Source organism: Parambassis ranga, chromosome 4, assembly GCF_900634625.1.
Source record: "Parambassis ranga chromosome 4, fParRan2.1, whole genome shotgun sequence".
In the NCBI taxonomy this organism is placed as follows: Eukaryota; Metazoa; Chordata; class Actinopteri; family Ambassidae; genus Parambassis; species Parambassis ranga.
Genome location: NC_041025.1, coordinates 18829276 through 18843565, shown reverse-complemented (window position 1 = coordinate 18843565; position 14290 = coordinate 18829276).

The following is a 14290-nucleotide window of genomic DNA, read 5'->3' as shown; positions in this document are numbered from 1 at the left end:
CTTATGCTTGTCTTAAAAGAGACAAACTAACAGACTGCATTCATTTATGAAGATTATCTTAACAGAAAAGTGTCAAATATCATCTTGTTTATCATGGGAATTATTTTCTGGTTCCTAAGTCATTGGCTTTTTCATGGAACATTTTAACTTCCTTAAAAATAATTCTTTTTTTTTGCATTGTATGGCTTTAGATTTTTTTTATTAAATATGTATTTATTACATTTTCATTTATGTTTTATTTCTTCATAATTCTCTATTGGTGAATATGGTGAATGTATTATATTTTCATTTTATTTATTTTATTTATTTGTTTATTTATAATTATTTATTATTGGTAAATATATTATATTTTCATTTATTTTTTATTTTATTTGTTTATTTATAATTTTTTATTAATGGTAAATGTATCTAGATTGGACATCTGTTTTGTTCTAACAACAGAACAAAACCTTATAATATAAAATACAGGTGAATATAATAATAATAATAACAACAACAACAACAACAACAACAACCCCTACTGCACTTATCCACAGAAAAAACAGACCTTTAAAAGGTTTGTCTTTCGAGTGGTTTTCACTGACTTCAACATGTTACCAACGTAAGCATGCATGATAATGCACTGATGAGAAAAATCTATGGATCATAACAATATTCAATTTACAGCCACAGAACGCTTTGACAGGCTACTTAGTCCCTGTGAGCGATGAGCGCTGATGGCCCTAAGGTGTTGCTGATGGCTGCATAGGTCTGCTAGGCAGCTGCTGGTCTGTGGCTGGATCAGGGGGTTCAGGCTGGCAGCCATATTGTCGAAACCAGCAGGAGAGAAGGCCACAGGGAGATAGATAATGGAAGATAGATACTATGTGTGGGGTCATTTATCTTACACCTTAAGCTGTTGAGGGCTACACCTGTTTAAATCATTTACATTGAAAAAATATGATTTTAGTAAGCTATCAGTTACTCAAATACATTTTAGAAATTTTATCCTGAGGTCAACGTAAAGCTAATTCTCTCTGTTTGTACTCACCCATCCCAGAAACCCTCCTGTTGGTTATTTGTTGCCACATTTCAAGTTTACATGGCCTGAAAAGGCCCATTCATGGCCGCTATTGTTGAATGCAGGCCTCATATGCAGATCCATTTGAAGGGCCATTATCCAAAAAGAATGTGGGAGACAAAGTGGAGACAGGCTAGTGACAAATGATCAACCTGATAATAGGCTGCAAGACACACTTACCATGCTAACAACACGGCGCACACAACAGACTCGCCCCCCCGTCGAAAACAAACAATGTGCTTCCAATCTATCATCGCTGATCCGTGTCATCATTACCCCTCGATGGCCATGCGGACATCAACATGACAATGCAGCATGCAGGGGCAGCATTAGCACGATAGATTATTATCATAGAGAATGTGGCACAAATCTCTTACAGAGCATTATAGGCAGCGTGGAGAGTAACAAACAAACAGATTTATGTCGTGGTCTTTCTCAAAGGGAGAAAACCTGGCTGAGCAGTATGTATGAGTGTGCACATGTATGTGTGTGTTGGAAAGCTTTGCAGGTGAAATGTTGTGCTAATTCTGTACAGGTTGGGCTAATGTCGAGCCCCGGGGTCCTGTTCTGTTGGCAAACTGATTGGTGATTAGAGATATAATTAAGAGCAGCTTTGACACAGACACTGTCCTCCACCTCCTCGAGCTCCTCCGTCACCCCATCCCCTGTTGTACAATGTGCACACACACACACACACACACACACACACACACACACACACACACACACTCTTGATTGCCCCAGCCAACCAACCCGCAAAGCCCTCCAGGCCACTTCCCATCGCTGTTTATGGTGCTTCTTCCATTATCCGACAACAAAAGGAGCCCTCAACACACAAAACCCCTGCCAGCTGTGTGCCTGACATGGCGGGGAATACAAAGCCGCTCTCTGGCGACAATAAAAAGAAACTTGAGTTTAAACAAAAAAAGTTACACCATATTTGCTCAGACTAACTATGATGAAAGGCAATGAAGACAAGGGATCCTCATGTAGGTATCAATATAAATATTACTGGAAGGTCAATTAATATGTAAATTAACTCCTCCATTTAATTAGCTATTTAACTATTTTCCAAGGCATGGACATATTAAATCATGCTTAAAGACCCCTCTAACTAGCCTCCTGACAATAGTGCCAGGGAGTCGTGGGCTCATAAACTACCGGCTTGACCTATAAAGAGCCCCGAGTCTGCTAATTCCATCTCAGCCTAATTTTATGACTTGCATAAAATAACCATAGTGCAGCTTTGTAGCTGTAAAGAGGATATGGGTAATAAAACGGAGCCGGGGAAAGCATCAGAAATCTCCTCTTCACTAGTGTCCTCATTTATTATTCTATTATTCTTTGCAGGGTACCAGGCTCATGTGAAAGACAAATGACCTTATTATATTAAATAATTTGTGAGGATATTAACCGTTAATCACACATAAACAGCATTTAAAAGGTATTGATTTTCCTGCTCTCTCAACAGCTTGTTAAATTTACGTCCAATAACATGATAATAGATAATCAGGTGAATGATACTCATTTGTAGGGGACAAAGGAAAGGTAATGGCCATCACTGACCCTGACTCCATCATATTTCTTCATCCTGCTCTTTCATGACCTTCCAACAGGTATTTGACCTTGAGCATGAGTCAGTGCAGGCCTGCAGTGATAGACGGCCAGGTATCAGATATTATAGCCAGTAGGGAGGCGGTTTTTAGTTATGTTAGGTGTTTTTTAATTGTTTAATTTTCATTTTTTTGAGCTCAACAAAATAACAGTCTAAGTAGGAACATAATTAGAATACAGTTACAATTCTTAAAAGCAATGGATGAAATTAACAGAATTACTTTTTTACGTTTGCATAATTCAGACTCACATAGTGAGCTGCCTGGCTGAATTGCTAGCTGGCTGCAGAGCCAGACAATTTACACTTCACGTTATGTGTATCTATATTTTTGTGTAATTGTTACTATCCAATAACCTATATAGCCGTCTAACTAGAAACAAGTGAATCAGTTGTAAGGCAACAAAGAGAAAATAATGAAGCCATCCAAGTGTTATTTTACGTAATTTTAGTTTTATCTTGTTTTTCACTCGTGCTTGACACTGTGGGAAAAAATGGGTCTGCATGCTGTTCACCATCAGAGTGACTGCTGTATGCGTAGTCACACTTACTTTATCACCATAATGTGAATGCCACATTAATTCACAGTGTTACTTGCACAGTACAATGCAAGACAATCAAGATTTTTTCTGTGGTCGTATGCATACATGCATGCAATGCATTTTAAAACACAAATTCAAAATATTATTGAAAATATTTGCAGATAAATTTGGTGATAAAAAATTACAATTACTTCCCCACAATTTGATATAATATATAATATTATATATATATAGTATATATTTATAATTATATTATTTGACTGGCCTGTTGTGGGAATATAAAGGGACAGGACAAGCTGGTACATGCTGGAGGATAAGATATGACACTGGTTGGATCAAAACACAATATTACAAATACTGTACAGTATATAACATGTCCTTGCTTGCTGAACCACAATGATGACCCTTCTGTGTAGGTTTATCAGAGGCAACAAACTTTGGTTGAAAAGTTGATAAGGGTTTCTTTGTTTCTGAAACAGTCTAACACTTCATCAGCTGCATCACTTTATGTTTGGCACTGTTGACAGCTGTATTCTGATCTCCATGATTACTTTTTGATGCAGCTTTTTCCCCATCTGTGTGTGTGTGTGTGCTAGAGAGTGAGAAACAGAATGTGTGTGTGTGTGTGTGTGTGTGTGTGTGTGTGTGTGTGTGTGATTTCTATGTGTCTTCTGACCGCCTGCAGATACCATTTAGGTTTGAAAAGTCCTCCAAGTTGCTGTTGGGGAAGCTGACTTGCCACAATAATAAATTTGCAGCAGGTAGCAGAGAATAGCGAGTGGCATGCAAATCCGTCTTGGTGTCCCTCTGGGGCCCCGGTGCTCACTACGGGAGAAAATGAAGCCATGCTGCTCCAAACACTGTCTCTCTATCTCTCCTGGGCCTAAAGTTAATTTCAGTAGAGAGAGCCAAATAGGGTGTCAACTGGTCTCTTTTCTGCAGCCATGTAGGCACACCGAGGCTTCTTCCAGAGATGGATATGTGAGAGGATAGACTCACACTACCTACCTGACACTGGCCCTCTTGATTCATTATGACAGGCCAATCTTTTATTAGCCTGGGTTTAGTATTCAAACCCTATCAAGTAAAAAAGAAGGAGAAGTTGAATTTTCTCTGTATGAATACAGCAGATTTATTATGCGGTGCCTCCTCCTGACCCCCCATATAGAGGCAGATAATTATTAGCCTCATGTTTTTGACAGATCTGGTTAGCAGGCTGTTATTTGATATCCATGTTAACTGCTGCACCTAGATTGACAGATATAACCACACGTAGCCATGCCGTGCGGCTTTGCAAATGATTACATTAAAGGCGATATATATACTGCAGCACCCCCTTCTCTGTCCTCTCTGCCTTGTGGCTCAACCGAAAACACCTCGTTTTACTATTACTAACAGATTTCAGAACAGTAAATGAATACAAGGGTGGACGGTAGAGTAATTCAATTACTCTGTGGCAGTACAGGCCTAGTTTTATAGCCTGCTCTCTGCTCTGTGAGCACATCTACAGCTTAAATGAACATGACAAGCAATGGTCATCTCCCCCTGTTGTTACAAGGTAGCTGTTAGGCTGCCTCAGTAATGTTATAAACCAAGCTTTGGATGCCTACAATATTTATGAGGCATAAAACAATATTTTAATTTGGTCAAAAGATTAGATTTTTTTCAAAAATATCAGAGTACATATTAGCTCATGAAAGCTTCCAACACTATTATTGGCCATCTCATTAGAGTTGGTTTGGCATTTGGGAATTATTCAGATAAAAAGTATAATTAAAAAAATCCACACCCCAAAATATACAGTTGTATGCATTATACACTATGTAAGGTATTTTACATGTAAAATAATAAATGATTAAATAAAAAATTATCAGGATTGTTTACCATAATGTAATCATTCTATGTGATGAATTAAATGCACCCGGGAACAGTCTCATCCACTGCTGAGCCTAAATTCTTGTCACTTCAAAACGATGTAAGGATCTGTCAAAGATGACCCCTCTACAGCATTCACAATAAATCAAACTCATAAAAAATGTGTAAATCAGCTTTGAGTCTTGTCCCAGGCTTTCAAATGCAATGTTTCTGTAAAATAAGCTTGGGCTCTACATGACAGTGAGCTGGCTAGGTTGAGAGGCAGGACCCATTGTGCAACTGATTCTGAGGCTCATCGGTCACAATGTTGGTGGATAGATGTGCTTTGGTGTTGGGCAACAGGGGTAAACTGTATTGATCCTGATCCAGGCTCATTTTTGTAAGCAGACGGCATTTCACGCTGTGTTTGGGTACCTTTTTGATGGCCCTGACAGCTTCTGCTGAATGCTGTCGGAGACTATTTGACAGGCTGGACAGGGGATGGAGGAGGAGTGAGATACAGGGAGGAGGAGGAGGCAAAAAGAGGAGGAGGAAGAGGGTATCTGTTCAGCTCTGTGCAGGCTGGTGACAATCGCTTCAGCCTTGGAATCAATTCCCTCTGTTTACAGACCATTTCACAGTCCTTTACCTGTAACATCACTTGTGTCAGTCCCATTAATACCCTCAGATATATAATGGTTGAATTAGCATAATGGCTAAAGCAAGGCCCTGTACTGTGAGCACATCGCAAATGTCAACATGTTCACTTCACTAACCCAATTAGAGGCCATTAACTCGGCCTTCTGGCTGCAAACATCATCCAAGACAATTCCAAACAGCATCCCTCACACCCACTTTTTCACAGTTGTGTTAGTTAGGCCATAGAAAGTGAAATGTTAGTAAACAGTCAGCCAGCTCAGACTTCGGCTAGTTCATCTTTTGTTATACCACCCATGTGAAATTTTGAAATAATTTTGATTATTCCATGTTGGCCCTTAAGGGAAAAAGATTACACGTAAAATAACATTTTTCCTTATTAACACACTGTGTGGTAAAGACAAAAAGGTAGGCAGGCATTTGCAGATCATTGAGTCAAGCTTGTGCGTACCATGCTTGGCAACATTTAATGAATTCAAATACACATTTAGTAGAGGGCTATTAACTTTTTTTTTTCAATTAACTGGTTTAAACGATTTACTCAATTGCACACAGTCCATGAGACAGCTGGTGTTCTCGCACATGCAAGCAAAATAAGGTTGAACAATTAGGTTGGGTTTAATATAAACACAGCGTTATTGTTTTATATGACAAATCTACTCTGATTAAAAGCAGTTATCCAGACTCCTTCCATAGAAATGACCCCATAGGACTCGTTTTCAATGTTATGACAACAACCGTACTGTAATAATTATTACAAGAGCAAAGGAGGGAGTATTCTGACATATTGGGAGCTATTTGTCAGGGTTTGTGTTTAGGAGCGGACACAAGTGCGGGGACACAGAGTGGTTCAAACAAAGCATGGCAAAACATTGGCAAGGTCAAGGCATGGCATGGGACCAGAAAGTCATCGCTTGGCGAGGCATAAACACATTACCAGGGTGACGACACACAAACTCCACGAACGACGAGACGAACTAGCACCGAGTGCAGGGAAGACGCAGACTATATACACAGAGGGTAGGGCAGACAACTAGACACAGGTGAGGCACATTAGGGAGGAGCAGGTAATCACACAGGATTAACAAAAGACACAAGGAAAACAAAACCAAAAATAAACACCAGGTCATGACACTGAAGTGTAGGGGAATAGGATTCAAAACAGGAGGCCCCTTTCAATCCCAAAACTGAACATGTGTTTCTTACTGTAACCATCTTAACAAAGGGGCTCTATTTTAACCCAAAGCATATGTTTTTTTTGATAGGGAACATTCAGAGTTGTGGTGAAATATTTACTACTGCCATTAGGAGCACTAATTCTAACTAAATATTTAAAGTTGATGGATAAATTAATACTTCCAAACAGTATGCTGGTACTCTCACTTTAAAGACAATAGTGCAGGAGTTAAGTAAAGTCCTTGAAAGTATTGTCTCAAAATTGCAGAGGCAAGCAAGGACATAAAAAAAAGTATCTAGGACTGCTCGTCATCCCATATGGCCTTCAGTCAGCTGTAGTGACAACAAACCACTCATAAAAAGCTCAAAATATCAACAAACTACGTTCCTCTGGAAGTGGAGGCCTTGGATCAGCTTCTTTAGCGCATACAGCGTGCCTACATTCACCGGTCTGTGTTGATTATATTGTCTTTTACTACAAATATCATTCCACTAATGACATGTAAACTCATTCTATTTGATTGTACAAGAAATCAAATTGTAGGAATCAGGAGCTATAGTTTGTACCTCTGTCTGAGAGATTCATTCCTTCCCATCTCTCTCAGTGTTGGTTCATAACAAATTGGTTACTGCCTGGCGGGCAGGTCACTGATGCAGCCACCAGACCTCACCTCACGTCTGCATCAGGATGCAGCCCGATGTTTGCCGTCTTGCCCCCGCTCAGCTCAGCTCAGCTCAGCTCACATTCAGCATAGCGGCCAGGCTGCAATGATAAGTCACCCAGCCAGCCGGTATTGATTGGGGGTCCTCGAGGCTTATACAAAGGCAAGGAGGGAGGTGACTGATTGTGTTTTACAGAGAACATTATCACTCCACTCAACGCAGGAGGGCCGACAGAATTTCCTCGCCCAAGAAATGGAGACGACCATCCAGGCTGGGAGTATATGACTTGACTCACTGAAGCGCTAAGTCCAATTTGAAAGCCAAATTGTGGGGCTTACAACAAAGGGGGAAAAAAGAGGAATGGTTACAGTTTGTGTGGTGATTTTTCTCCCTTTTGTTGACCAGTTCATACAATACTACACTTTCTAGACATTCATAAAAGCAGTGAAACAAATTGCCTTGCTTTGCCCACATAGAGAGAGACTGATACTGCAAGCTCAGACTAATATGGGCACACCTTATTTGTGTTATTGATTGATTAACATCTTTTTATTGTAGCCTGTATTTTTTTTTTTAGGTTTCTATCAAATCTGCTTGCAGATTTAATGAGGACACCCCGCTCCTCTCCTCTCCTCTCCTCGCCTCTCCTCCATCTTGATCATTTTCTGCCTAGATAAAGCTTGCACTCTCCCTGAGTAATCAGGCAAGAGTATCAGGATCTAATAGACTCACACAAGCTCCCTTATCAGCCAGGTGCAATCTGAGCCTTCTACTGCTTAACAAGGAATTAAACATTTTTCCATGCTGCTGCCAGCACTTTAATTGATTGATGCTAAAAGTTTGGAAAATAAAAGCCTGGTGCGTTGAGTGCGGTGCTGGTTTCCAGGCCCTGCCGGACTCCACAGAGAGAAAAGCCTTGGATTAGAAGTGGCAGTTCAAATTTTCAGCATCAGCCGGCCCTGTCATCTCGACCCAGCCAGAATGCTTGTGTAGGTGTGTGTGTGTATGTGTGTGTGGGGCATGTGTGTCTGCCACTTCACATGGAGAGCAGCGGCTGAAAGACACATGTACTTGAAATAAGGGAATCAATAGAACACTTAATGAACAATTAGGAGAACAGCTGTAGGCCTGTCAGACACCCATCTGCACACAGATCTGCTCCGAGAGAGCCAGAGTGAGGGTGAGGCCTTGCTTCAGCTCTCAGGCTATCGCTTCAGGACATATGCAACCCCCCCGTCCATTTCGCCTATCTACATCCATTTACACCTCGCTCCCTCCCTCTGCTCCAAGCTGTGCAAGCCAGGCCCAATTTAGGCGAGCAGACCTCCATCTCCTTCCATTCCTCACCTCCCATTAGCAGGAGAAGCCACTAAAGATATGGAAATGGCACAGGACATCCTTCAGGCTTGTGTCAGGGGAGGAGGGGGATCGATAAATTTGACAATCCATGGCATTTAATTAAAATGGCTGCCGGAAGCTAGGCAGTTTGTTTTTCTGTGTGGGACCCAGCCCGGCGTTTATTGCTCAAATGAATACATAAGTGTATTCATAAGCACTCTGTACATTAAATCCACCTCACTCTTTGAGATGGGTTGGGGGGGGGCTTTCAACTTTTAACGCTGAGTGAGCACCTGGACAGACGGAATTAATATCTCCACCTCTCCCCCCGGTGACTTTTAACGTATTCTTGATGCATAAAGAGATATCCTCCTCAACAAAGGCGCTGACAAATGAACGTCGACCACAGTCAGCTCCCCTGATTTGCCTGTCTGTGACAGTGGCGACCTTATGTGCCAGTCAGGACGAAAAATAGTCAACAGTAAACGTACACTGACAGAGGTGTTGGATAGATAGGTTCAGCCTTCGTCTGGGCGTCTGACGTTTTTACGTGTAGATCAGCGGGCTATGACTGACAGCTATTATGGCTAACTAAGCACAGAGATCCAAGAACAGCATCAGAGGATGGGCAAAGTCTGATAATTGACCTTGTACAGCCTTTCCGTCGTTCTTTATTAAAACTTCATTTAAAGAAGAACAACCCCGGGTGGCTGCTGCTGAAGACTCTTTATCTCCCGCTCCCCCAGCAGCCATAATGGATTACATAGGAATCCATTATGCATTCCACACAAGAAAGAAGTAGCGCCCAAGACCTGCTTAAAAATATATTTTTAGTACTGAAAATTAATGTGTTCACACAAGCCACTGAATCATTTTAAATGTTCTTTTTTAGTATATTAGGTATATGTGTTGAAAAGACCTATATTTCAATGAGGCTGTGGGCCCAGCGGTGTGAGAGAGTAATGGCCGTACTAATTTATTCATGATTTTAGCTGTGTCGTTATCTGTGTTTTTTCTTGTGGTTGTTATTGTATTGTTTAACACGGTGTATAGTTTGCACTCAACTTTGTTGTTGTGAAACACCACTTCCACACATTTTCTGTCCCTCGTTGAGCGTAAATACCACCAAAGAAGAGTTGCATCTCGACTTTGTACCCATTACACTCTATAGACTATATTTAGTCTGAGATCTTCCTAAATTGTACCACACTGGGTGAGGTCCACTCACCAATTTTATCTGGTGATCAGAGCAATATCTGCAACTTATTGTACACCAATCTGAGAGCAAAACAAGAAAAAACACAATTGACCAAGCCGACTTATTGTAAAGCTGGAGCTGAAGTGTTTTGACTACTTCACCTTGTCATTGCTCTCAAAGCACAGGTGTTATTAACACCAGTTTCAGTAAGTGTCCTACTAAAAAAACTATGCACTATACCAGATCACTGGAGCTAAAGTTGTGACTGATCTTATTAGATTCATTCTCTGCTTTTCCCAGGTTCACATGTGAGGTGGACAGATGCTCCCTTGACAAAATGCTAGAACAAAAAAGATTAAATTAAATTAAGAAACCTTTATTAGTCCCACAATGGGGCAATTTAGGCAGCCCAGCAAAGAGCACCATACACCAGTGAGTACACTGGAGGCTATGCGGGTAAAGTGCCTTGCCCAAGAACACACAACAGTGACTAGAGAGGAGTTGGGATCGAACCACCAACCTTCCAGTTATTGGACAACCCTGCTATACCACTGAGCCACTGCTGCCCACAATAGCTAAATAGCATACATATGTAGAAGTATGTTTTCTTATATATGATATTTATTATAAAATTATAATAGCCTGTTACTCCTTTTAGTTGTTGTTACTTGTGTGCACTGGTCTCAAATGTTTCACTATTTTCTTATGATCAGCTCATCTGTGACATGTGGTACACATCTGGAGTTCGCCATTCTAATATTTCAGCCCCTTTCTCTCTCTCTCTCTCTCTCTCGCTCTCTCTCTCATATGCCCACTCAGCATAGTGCAGCTTTAATATTTGCCTTGGACAATGGTCCACTCATTGTCCACTGAAGAGTTTCAAAATACAGAATGATTATCATGTGTATAATTTTTTACAATTCTAATTTCTGGGGTATTAAAAGGTTAGATTGCGCCATTAGGTTGACTGTGAGCACAGGTGCTGATTAAGTTGATTCACTGAGGCAATTACGGCCAGATCCCCTTTAATTACTGTGGGTTTTATTGCAACTGCGTGATAATGGTGCACAGGGCCTGCAGGAGTTTTAGATGGAGATGAGATTGCAAAGTATCACACAAAGACACAAATCTACTGGAGGGAGGAGATCCTTTACACACACACACACACACACACACATACAAAAAAAGAGAAAAAGCTGCCATTGGAGTTTCTTTGTCGATTTATTGCCCCCTGTCACACACACACACACAATCACACACACACTGCTGTATGTCATTAAGCCGCAGGGTTGTGGAATACTAACTAGACAAAACTTACAGGTCACATCATGGCAAAGACTGATGCTGGTTACAATCCTAAAGTCAGTCTGGTAGAGGGTGTGTGGTGGATGATGCACACTCTTAAATTCAGCATGTTCTGCCACACACAATTTTACACACAGAGAGCCTGACAACCTTTCTCACCTCCACCACACACACACACACACACACACCACACTTGCCACCCTGCTCAACACAGGCATGCAATAAGAAACAAGTCGACAGCTACACAGCAGGCAATATCCCCTGCCTTCAGCCTCGGTGCCTGTTTCGGATGCATCTGGTTAGTAAAAGCTGACAGAGGGCTGGCCATGCCTCAGAGGACAGCAGAATGAGGAATTTCGGCGTTCCTCCACATCACCCCTGAGAAGCAGGAAATACAGGAGTGCACCCCCGCCACCACCACCACCACCACCACAATCCTCACTCACACACTAACACAACCCGTGATGTGCTTCTAAGATTCCCTGTCACCAAGAATGGAAATCGAAAGCGGCACACACATCCGTTATCTAAATGTTAACTCCAGTGCCCTTCTTGTTGTCACAGCCGGGCAAGGTTAGCCAACACGAGGCGAGGAGCTTTGCTTTGGGCCTCTGCCATGGGAAACTGCTTTCTGTAGAAAGAATGGAAGAGCCTAATGCAAACTGGATAACAACTTGTATACTTTTTCTATGTATTGTGTTACATTATGGATGATCATTTACACAACCAAGTTCCATTCCATTGTAATATTTATAACTACAATACTTGCAATGAAAACTATCAAATTCTTTTGTGAAAGTCACCACCCAATCTAATCTACAGTAAATATTTCAATTTATTTAAAGTTGCACATGATTTTGAATCGGCATCCATGTTGTTTGATCCAGTTTGATACTTAAGTCAGTTTAAAAGTTTTTTTTTTCATTTGTTGTTTTTGGAAACTTGTGCATCTTAACTGGATGTTAAAAGTACTTCCTCATGGAATGATGCCTCAGCCTCTTTATGTTTTAGTTATGCAAAAGATCATATAGCCTACATGTAGAATAGAATAGAATAGAATAGAATAGAATAGAATAGAATAGAATAGAATGCCTTTTATTGTCACTGTACACATGTGCAATGAGATTAAAGCCAAAAATATAATAATTGGGGAATCCATGTGTATTTTTAATGACTGTAGGCGTCAGTTAGTGCAAACTATTTGCACACATTTTTAAGCAGTAGAGGGGATAGAAGGTGAAGAGCCTTTGACCTAGTATGTATTTTAGGTTATGTTCACTGGGTGGAGCTCCGTTAAAGCTTGTGTCCTCTGTGGTGCTGATTAATCACAGCATCATGACATATGTCTGGCTTGAGCCCAGAAGAAGTGTGTGAGGCATGCAGTGTCTCAGCACTTCTTCAGGAACTCCTGTGAACAGGATAGAGGGGGGGGGGGGGGGGGTCGAAGGAGACGGGCGGAGACAAGTGGACAGTTGCATGGACAGACTTGAGACTCTGAATGCAGTCTGATGCAGCACAGGCGGTATTTACGCTCTGACGACTGCAGGATCCGGGAGCCGGGTATATTTAGCCTGCCTAGAGATATCACGCCGAGATGAGATTTCAAAGTGAAGTACCTGTTTGAAGATGCATGGCATTCCACAAGGGTGGGCAAGGGCTACTGGGTATAAATCTAGCACCCCTGCACCTGGTGTGAAGACAGGGAGAGGGTGTGACACCTAAGATTTAGAATGTCTAACACACAAGCCGTACATGTGTAAACTACACATTCATCCATATAAATTTACACACTACTTATGAATGAAAAAGCCCCATCAAGACACATCACTTTTTATTATTAACACACAGCTGCACACTCACAGATACACAGACTCTGCATATTACAGTGTCACCTGTGTCTTTGCCGTCTCGTTAAATCTAATTCCACCGGACGTTCTGAGCGTCATCCATCATTCTGTGATCTTGGTTGGAGGAGGTTCTGAGATTCACAGGGTTAAAGGGGATAGAAACGGCCTTTGGTGTATCACCGTCTTCCATACGTTAGAATGATGTTTTGTAATATTGCCATTTTAACATAATTACAAAAATAACACACCGTTTTGTATTATACATGTTGATGCCTTAAATATGTATGATTAATCTTTCACTGCATCACATACGAGGATGTTTAGTTTTAAGGTTTTTTTTCCTTTTTGTGTTTTAGTTTTGGTTACTACTACACACAATTACATACTTAGAATACAAAATTTGAGTAAGAGTAAGAATAAATTCTTCAGCAGACTCCATTAAATGATGACTTGTTTAGGTCTTCATTACTCAGTCTGAAATTTAGAAGTAGTGCTACCTAATGATTTAGCTTAGCTGAAATGCTATCCAAATGCAGATCAGCATTGTCAGGAGACCACTCAGTTTGCAACATACGTGATGTATAATATATTTTTGGGTAATGTTTTCAATATCCATAAACTTCTTTGATTCTCATTTTCTTTTTTTATTTTTAGTTAAAAGTCCCACTGGCCTGCCTAAGGCTTAGCCGCTGATCCCTCTAAGGATGGGATGCCACAAACTTTTGTTTCCTCCTGTGGATGACACCATAATAAAATCGTTATTGGACGTCTCTGTGTGTTTTTACGTCCACCGCTCACTCCCGCCTTCCTGCCCATCCATCCTTCTGTGGAACACATGAATGACTCTCATGGTCTCTCTCTTTGTTGTGAGGAATTTGCTCAGCTGCAGATTAGATTTTCAAAAATCTGTAATATCGTTGACGCTTCAGGCAGCTGTGTTAAACGACCGGGCGATGGTTTGTATGTATATGTATGTGCTTGCTTTGTAAAGCCGCCACTTGCTTATTGCATTTCCCCTGAGCCTGTGACTCATTAATC